An 8,793-nucleotide genomic window follows, 5' to 3' on the forward strand; every position below is an offset into this window, starting at 1 on the left:
ATCAAATAGAATAAATATAGCATTTTGAAACAAAGTTAACATAATAGACTTGATAAGTTAAATTATTGAGGGTGTTTCTATTTATTGTATGCTAAGTTGATAATGTAATTATTGTGACAGGCATATTTAATACAATAAAAATTGTTGAAATATACTGAATAGTATTTGTAATTTTTGTCTAAATTATTGAGGAAATAAAACACTGATAGAACTACTAGGCTTCTTCAGTAAACATGGTCTGGACCTTGGCCTGATGAAATTTTCTCTAACTGGACCGTACTGAATTCTAATTAAATACCCCTGACTAGTCCATCATCAGAGGTAACAGGACATTGTTGGCTGGAAACTTCTGGTTTGTGGTCAGTTCAGCAGTGACACTGAGGGCACATTACTATACAATTTATATTACTGTGACAAAAAAAAAATCATGTATCCATTTGTATGTACTTATGGTTGTGCTTTAATGTGGTTTGAGGAATGAGATTTTTTTTAAACTGTAAGACTAAAAAAAATTCTGAGGTAAACCTCATACCAATAAATGCTCTGCATGTTTTTTCATTAAATTTTTTGAGCACAATCTTGCACAAACATAACTTGCTATAACCCAAGCTTTAATAGCTCACTGAAATCCACAGTAATTTTGGTAATGGCCTCTTCATCTGCAGGTCTGCCATCAGGCAGAGTCAATGGACAAATCATTTAGAGAGCTTGATTTTAATTACTCTCACAATATGAGAATACATTTGGGGGGATTACAATAAGAGGTAAGCTGATATCACTCACCGTAATTACCTTATCATATTACCTCATACCGGCTCTGGCGACATTCTCAGCAGACTTGGTTCTCATGAAGATTTTAATGTAGGTGCCTTTTGTGCAGAAAGGCTCCCTATATGAATTTAATAGTGCTTGATTACATGAAGGTTAGAGTGTCAGTAGGTCAAAGAAAATGGCATGTTAAAATGAAATTGCTTACTTTTATGATGCTTCGTATTCGTTCAAGGGCAATGACCCTAGAGTGCCCGCAAAAACTGACTGACTCATAGATATGCATTGCGATCAGTAATGATGGAAAACACTCTCCAAGTTCTACTAACATCATGCCGTTAAAATTCTCATAGCTGTATACCAGCTGCACTCAGTTTTAAAGAGAATTCATCTGATGTTTTGCCCTGATCGTGTCAATGAAACTGCAGGGGAAAAAAATGCTAAACATAAAGTGTATGAGGTCACCAGAGTGAACTAAAGGATGATGTAATCAGGCACGACTTCATCGGGCCTTAGATAGCAATCAAAGCTCTGGTTTCTCCAGAGATAGCTACCTATTGAGGGCCCCATGCTCTCATGCATCAATGCAGCAAAAGTGAGTAACAACGTACCGCCCTGGCCTCGAGCCACAAATTTATCTGCACGGCAATGGACGGACTCCAAAACGCTGTATGCTCTCGAGCACAGCACTAAACTTGAGAGTGAATGCTTGTTCCCGATATCATCATCATCATCGTATCTCGCCCTGCCAGTACAGTATCACAGAACAAACCTGGTCACATGGCCACCTCCTATTCTCGCCGCTCTCGGTTGGTGCCTGATGTCACTGGAAATGTCGGATTTTATCAGCCTCTGTTGGCAGGCGAAAGCTGTATCCCAGCCTGTGACAATTGCTGTGCAGACAGCCAATTATAGCCATGCATATGGGAGACATAGCGAGAGTGGAAAGCGGGTGTTTGCAAAACTTGCATTTTTTTTGGGTGAGGGTGAGTGGCCATACTGAGTGTTCAAGCAGAGTCCATCAGCAGACACAGCAATGTCCTTCTGACCTTCTGTCCATAAATCCTCCTGAAGTGTCAGGTCAAATTTGCAGGGGGTCTCTTCGATGCATTTTTCAAGAGTGGGACCTTTAGATTATAGCACATTTTATTGGACATCCTTTCTGTTGGAACAAAAAAACCCAAAACATGAAAGAGAAAGAAAAAATGAATTCTAACTCTATATAAGTAAAAGTAAAATTTAGGACATTTATATTGGTCCATTTGTCACACAATTGCAACATAATGCCATGGTCAGTTGATTTTTTTTTAATCATGCCAAAAAAAAGAAAAACAAAATTGGATCTGAATCAGGATGAGCCTAATGTGTTTCATTTAACCTTTAATGTCAAGAGTTTCGAGTAGAGCTGGTTGAGATTGCCAATAATTTATATTACATACAATATAAGTCAGATATTGATATGACCAAAAACAGCCACAGAAAAATATCCACACTTGATATCTGTACTAACAAACCTCTTACAAATGATTTTTCCAATTCATATAATGCACTAATGAGAGCACTAATCAGAGTGAGAGATGCTGTAATATAAAATATTGATTTTTTTATCCTGCCTTAATTCTAAGTAAGACGTTTTTACTGGAACAGAACCAAAAGTCAGACCCTTACCAATCCAGCGCAAGAATCCAAGATGGCTCACAAGAATAGTAAAGGCAGTAGTATGTTACGTCATCAGCTGTTATCACTAACAATACTAACTTGCAGCAATGCTAACAGTAACTAACAATAGCTAACAAAATTTGTAACAAAACAATTTGGATTCACCATAAAACCCTGTTAGAATTGTCAACCAAAGTCTTCAGCACCTGTTCTTGCAAATGGGTTGAAATACTGCAAAACCATTTCCCAGGTCTGACATCAGAGTTCTGAGGTAGATAAAAAGCATAATATTCATTTAAAGACAGCGGGGAAATGCTGTTTTATTATGACTGTAATAGTAAAGCCCCATTACCAGACTTCGCCTTTACCCATTAACAGACATTGGTTGAGAGTTACAGGGTTTTTCTGCTGACTTTTTCTACATCATTACCTGCTTGTCTGGATTGTACTCAGTATTTAGTGACTGTTCAGTCATTAAATTTACATTGTACACAACAAAAGCTAAAACAAAGGTTAAATAAAGCTTTGCAAATGTAAAAATAAATCTACTGTAAAAAAATCTGAAAAATGAGCTCATTTATAATTCATCATAACTGTGACAGGTCTAACTATTGACTGGTAAGGTATATTTCTAGAATATCTATCAGAAACATAGTGTAGGAACACATTTGTATTACAGCATGTTGTCATGTACATAGGATAGTGAAAGACTAAATGCAGACTGAAACCTGTTATTCAATCGCATTGCTCTTTGGCTTGCTTGTAACACAATGCTCTGGGCCCACAAGGCACAGTAAAACTGTACCTGTCTCAACAAAGTCCTTTTTAGGATAAAATAAAGGACAACAGCTTTCAGAGATCAGAGGTTTGACCTCATGTAACAGCTAGAAAGTCTACTGCACAGCAGTATTAAACATCCGGCTCTTCCTGTGCTGACTTCCTGCTCTTTGCCTACATCCATACACCAAAAAGTCCACAAAGAGGTCAAGAACAAAGTTAGAGCATTTCTGCCATTCTGCTGACAGACAATAAATACAAGTCAAGCAAACAAAACAATGAACACATTTTGAAGCATATCTGTTTTTCTCAGAAAACCAACAAGAGAGTAGAAGAGCTTAAACCTGAAACACACTGATAGTCATGTTACAGTATAAGCTTAGCATGACTTCAAAAAGCTAAATCCTATGTGGGTTGTTTTATTTAGCTGCACCATTAAGTTTGCTACCATTAAAGGACCCCTATCCTTTATGTTTTTCCCTAAAGCCCACGTATGACATTTATTTGGATTTCTGGATCAGAAACAGCTGCAATTCATTTATACATGATCGTTTTTCAGCTCTCCTTAACTAAAAATTTAACAGGTTATTTAATTCCAAAAGACAAGACAGATCTGTGAATGGGCAGGGCTTAACTGCTGAAAGTTGAATAAGTGAGTATATGAAATCACTTATGGATTTTTATGGGGAATTTAAATGCATAGGCTTACACAGATTAACCAAAAGATTAAGACTCTACAAGACTTAATGCTGTTGATCTTTCTTGATAGCTCAAATGTCCAGTCCAGATGACTGTGTGCCTATTTAAGGCAAAACTAAAGGTGTGTAGGGGTTAGCATTGACATTGTGACTTATCTGCACTGTAAGGTATTCCTGAATTCCATAACCTCTCGTAGGCCTCAGTAGCTCTTTTGTCTGTTCCACTGAGATGGGATAGTCTTTACTGCCCTCACAGATCAATGAACCTCGTGTGCCAGACACACAGCCACAAGTTGTTCCTTCTTTCTAACCATTGAAGTTTAGACCCACTTTCATCTGGTTACACCTGGTGTTTAATATCATGGTTAAATCTGGACAAGGCCAAGCCATATGAAAATACATGAGTAAACACAACCGAATTGCATTTAAAACAGAATCTAATTAGATCAATCAAACAAGTTCAGGAGGTGGCATCTGTATCTCCAAGAAGCATTCAATAACCAAACATCTCCCACACAGTTCATCACCGGACATATATGATCCATGCATGCAAGTAAGATAATCATGTAGGACAACGGTATGTAAGATCATGCCTGACAGTAAGTGACAGCACAGCACAGTAAGAGGCTGAATGGATCTCCATGTGACCCAGCAAACTAAGATGCTGAGATCACTAAAAGTCACTGGTTGAATCTCAGAAGATTACAGTGCTAGCCATCACCAGAGTCCTGGGAAAGCATGCCCCCAAAGAGGTGGGTTGCTCGCATTTCCACCTCACATCACTCTCAGTGTGATATTGGTCAGCACAAGCATCTGTAAGCTGTTGTGTTGGAGCTAGGAGCTCCAGTTTCCTCCTGGCTTGCTGGCTGCCTAACAATGCTTTACATGTGTTAAAGGAGGCATGGTTTAGTCTTCACCCTCCTAGTGTTTGGAAGTCAAATTAATGAGATTGGGTTAGGCAATGGAGAAAAACAATAAATAAATGAATATACTTAAAAAAAAAACGGTGTCCACAAAACAAGAAATTTGTATATTTGGTGTAATACAGCAATTAGTATTTCAGTCTTACTAACCAGAGATGCATTTGACTACCAAAAGCAAATGCATGTGGTTAAAATCTTACAAGGTCACAGGAAGAGACCAGGTTTAAATGATTTAAAAATTTGACCATTTTCACATTTGATCCATTCCCCTACATTTATCACACCAATTACTGGAACACACCATTCAGGTCACCTTGATTGTTGACTTCCTGTTACAGGACAATTGGAGTTATGTGCTTCATTTATTCATCAGTAAGTGGTCTTAAACATGACATTGGTGTACATTACAGACTGAAGAGTGAACGGAAGGAATGTTTTGAACTACATACTACATCAACCCCCTTTCATTTCCAAAAGGCACTGAAAATTAGCTTTTCCATTATGTGGGTCCTTTCAAGAAGTAAACACCTTTCACTCAGTGTATTGATTGCTCACACAGACATGTCAGTAATGACTGATTGGAGCTTTTCGTAAGAGAGAAAGCCACCATAAAACAAGTGTGGCTCGTGGAAGGGACAGGTAGGGAAGATAATTCCAATTTAGAGCCAGCCTGGTTCGTATACTCTCTTTCTCTGTCTGCCTGCTCATAGGGGGGGTTATCATACTCTCTTGAACACACTACACACTGTAGGCTACCATGCCTGCGGATTCCAGCTCCGAGGGGTGTGGCTGTGTTTCAGCGCCAACCTCGCTCGCCGAGCTCCTACAGCAGCAGCTGAACTTACTTTCCTACATCTGAGCCTCCCTACATCAAGCCGTCCTTCAGCAGGAACTGTCCCTCTTATCTCAGCACATACATATCATCCTGCGCGTACGCTATTTTATTTTTTATCGATCCTAACCTAGCGTACCTCAGGCGAACAGCACGGGGGACGAGAGCACAGACAGACAGGCAGGCACGTGAGTGGAGGAGCAATATATGTACACATATATATCCTCCTGTAATGCTCTGCTGTCATTTCGCTTACACTGTGCCAGCTGGCCTTGGACAGGGCAGAGTGAACTACACATGGTAGAAAAAGGGCTTTGGAGCGAAAATTACGTTGGATTACGAGCGAGGGGCAACACGTGAACCGCGTTTTTTTTTCCAGCGCGCGAGGGTTTGCTATAATCTCCTCACGTTCATCAAATATCCATCGCGATGAAGATGAGGAGAAGCCAGAGTTGCCAGATTCGCGGTTTTCCCGCCAATTTGGGCTTGTTTGAAAAAATCCAGTTGTGGGTGAAAATTCAGGGGTGACGGGATGCAGTTTTTAGGCTAATTTTAGAATTTATGAGACACTTAATTTTGCCTTGGATGTTGACATAAAGGACAGCATTAAAAGGAGAGAGAGAGAGAGAGAGAGAGAGAGAGAGAGAGAGAGAGAGTGTGAGAGAAAAAAAGGGAAATCAGGAAATCAATGTAACCAGAAATCACCAGGCAATGAACAAAAAAATGCTTTTTTGCTAATTATGTTACTATTAAATGTTCCTGACTGGGATATAAAACTAAATTAACTAATAAAACCCTAATGGTACAATATTATTGATGAATTTAAGGTAAATAGCAACCCAGTTGGTACACAACCGACCTTCAACTGTGAAATGTAGTTAGAATATGATTGAAGTAATTGTTGTTTTAACATTGAAACAACATTTAATATTAAATGGTTATAATTTTAACAGTAAGTCAACATAATGTCCTCAACTTTCTGCCTTTTGAATTAGCATTTTACATTTAAACACCATACAATTTCAGAAAATGGTTGGATAGAGAGGGATGAAAAAGTGGTCTTATTTCCATATGCAGTAACAGTTGTTTTTAATTTGGCACCAATTCTTCACCTTACCTGGAGGTGTGTTTATGTTCTCTTAGACTCTTTGACTGTTGTGTTAGAGATCAGCTGTTTAATCAGGTTGGTAGTGGTCTTTATACTCAGCTTTATACAGTAATGTAGGTTTGTTGTTAACTCTGTTAAATATAGGATTTTATAGTTTTAGTGAGCTATAGTTTATCATATCAATTGATTCACTTTTCAAATCCAACGTTGATTGAACCATAACATTAATGTTGCTTTAACGTTGAAATGTCAGCTGGGAATGCTGATAATAAATTCCTTATAAACAAACTGCTAAGTCGTACACTCATAGTTGTTTTGCCATTTGTTCAAACATGTGATAGACATATTACATACATATATGGCTAGTTTACGCTTCTGAGGGGTGGGTTTTAGACTGACTTTAGGGCGGATATTTTTCTTGGACCTGGCAACCCTAGGAGGAGCACAGGGGCACTGAGGAAGAGCTCCGGGGGCACAAATCGACCGTGAGACAGCGACACTCGCCAGCTGATAACCGCCAGAGCCTAAAGAGGTCTAAAAAGCGGTACTAGGCTATTTCACGTTCACAAACAGCAGAAAGCTGCATATTTACGAGCTAGGCTAGCATGCCCTGGCAAAAACAAACGGCTGGGAAAGACGGTAGGTGCTCAGGAGGGAATGCATCACCTCTGGGTTTCGAGTTTCAGAGCACTGAGTGAGATAGATGCTGCAGAAATGTGTAGCTAGATTAACACAGCTAGCGTTAACCTAGCTGGAGATGTAATTTAGCTACAGCGATAGGATATCACATAACCCACATACCATTAAAACCGTTAAAATATGGCGGCGTCAAATATCGCCCTTTAGCAATGACCCCACACAACGACTGACTGAGCGAGATGCTACAAACACAAACACACACAGCGCATCTACCACGGCTATTAATCAATACACATCGTGTGTATCGAGGATATAAACCATATCCCTGCTCGAGCTCGTGTTCGCGTGCGTGTTTCTCGACAGCGTTTCTATATATTTGAAGGCTGCTGGATCACGCTGACCCCACGTAGATACTGTAGACCAACCACACCACCAGGGATTATTCAAATATTCAGCAGCCGCAGCCCACCCGTACAAGTGTCCTAATCCCACATCTTCTGTGTAATATGCTTAAAAACTAACGAGAATAAAGCTTAAAAAACAATAAACACGCAAATAAAAACATAAACAGCAGAAATGGTTTAACGTTATAAACACCCAAGCGATAAGTTGCACCGCTCTCTTTTTTTTCTCTCGCGTGCTCACGTCCAGCGTGTAGCGTGTATCTATCCATCTGTCGATCCAGAAGGAAGAAAAGAAGGTAGGAAGAGAGAGACCGAGAGAGAGAGAGTGTGTGTGTGTGTGTGCTCGCTAAATTCAGAAACACGAGACTAAACGCCCATTCATTCCCCCCACCACCATCGCATGTCGACTCGCGGTCAGGGTACAGCAGCGAGGACCCCTGCCTTTCCCCTGCACATCCACCATCAGCAGCTTTACAGGCACACAAAAACCCAACAAACTGCAGAAAAACCTGCACTAAAACCAGCGAATTCCTACCTGAAATCCAGCACAGTCCGTGCATGAGAGATGAGTTGATGTAGAGAGGCAGCAGGCTCCGGTCCTGCCTCTACACTCAAGCTCCGCCCCCCGGTATATGGTCCCCCCCACCGAGGAGCTGGGCTCAAACACAACACTTAGTATATAAAGGTGTGGTGAAGAGGGAATCTGTAACATCTACATCCACTGATGATCAGCCTCTCCCAGCTGGGTACTGTATATATATACATACATGCCTTGTAAGTAGGCTTAAAGGGGAAGTCCACAATTACAAAAAAATAATAAAAAAAAATCAGAGTATCAGACAGTAAACAAACTTACATTAAATACATTCAAGATCATATATGTTTGAGCAAATGAACATTGTTGTTTTATTCTATAAACTACGGACAACATTTTGCCCAAATTCCAAATAAAAATACTTTCGTTTAAAGCATTTATTTGCAGAAA

At 39.7% G+C, this 8,793-nt stretch overlaps 1 protein-coding gene across 1 annotated transcript in view; it reads right to left on the minus strand.

The window, feature by feature from the left end:
• tln2b (talin 2b) overlaps positions 1-8,448 on the minus strand; it is a 208,370-nt gene extending 199,922 nt beyond the window's left edge. The window contains exon 1 of the mRNA XM_022672212.2: positions 8,344-8,448. The gene's annotated coding sequence lies outside the window, so the exon portion shown is untranslated. The remainder of the gene's footprint in view (positions 1-8,343) is intronic.
• Between the last annotated feature and the right edge of the window lie 345 nt (positions 8,449-8,793).

Source organism: Astyanax mexicanus, chromosome 2 (genome assembly GCF_023375975.1).
Source record: "Astyanax mexicanus isolate ESR-SI-001 chromosome 2, AstMex3_surface, whole genome shotgun sequence".
Lineage (NCBI taxonomy): Eukaryota > Metazoa > Chordata > Actinopteri > Characiformes > Acestrorhamphidae > Astyanax > Astyanax mexicanus.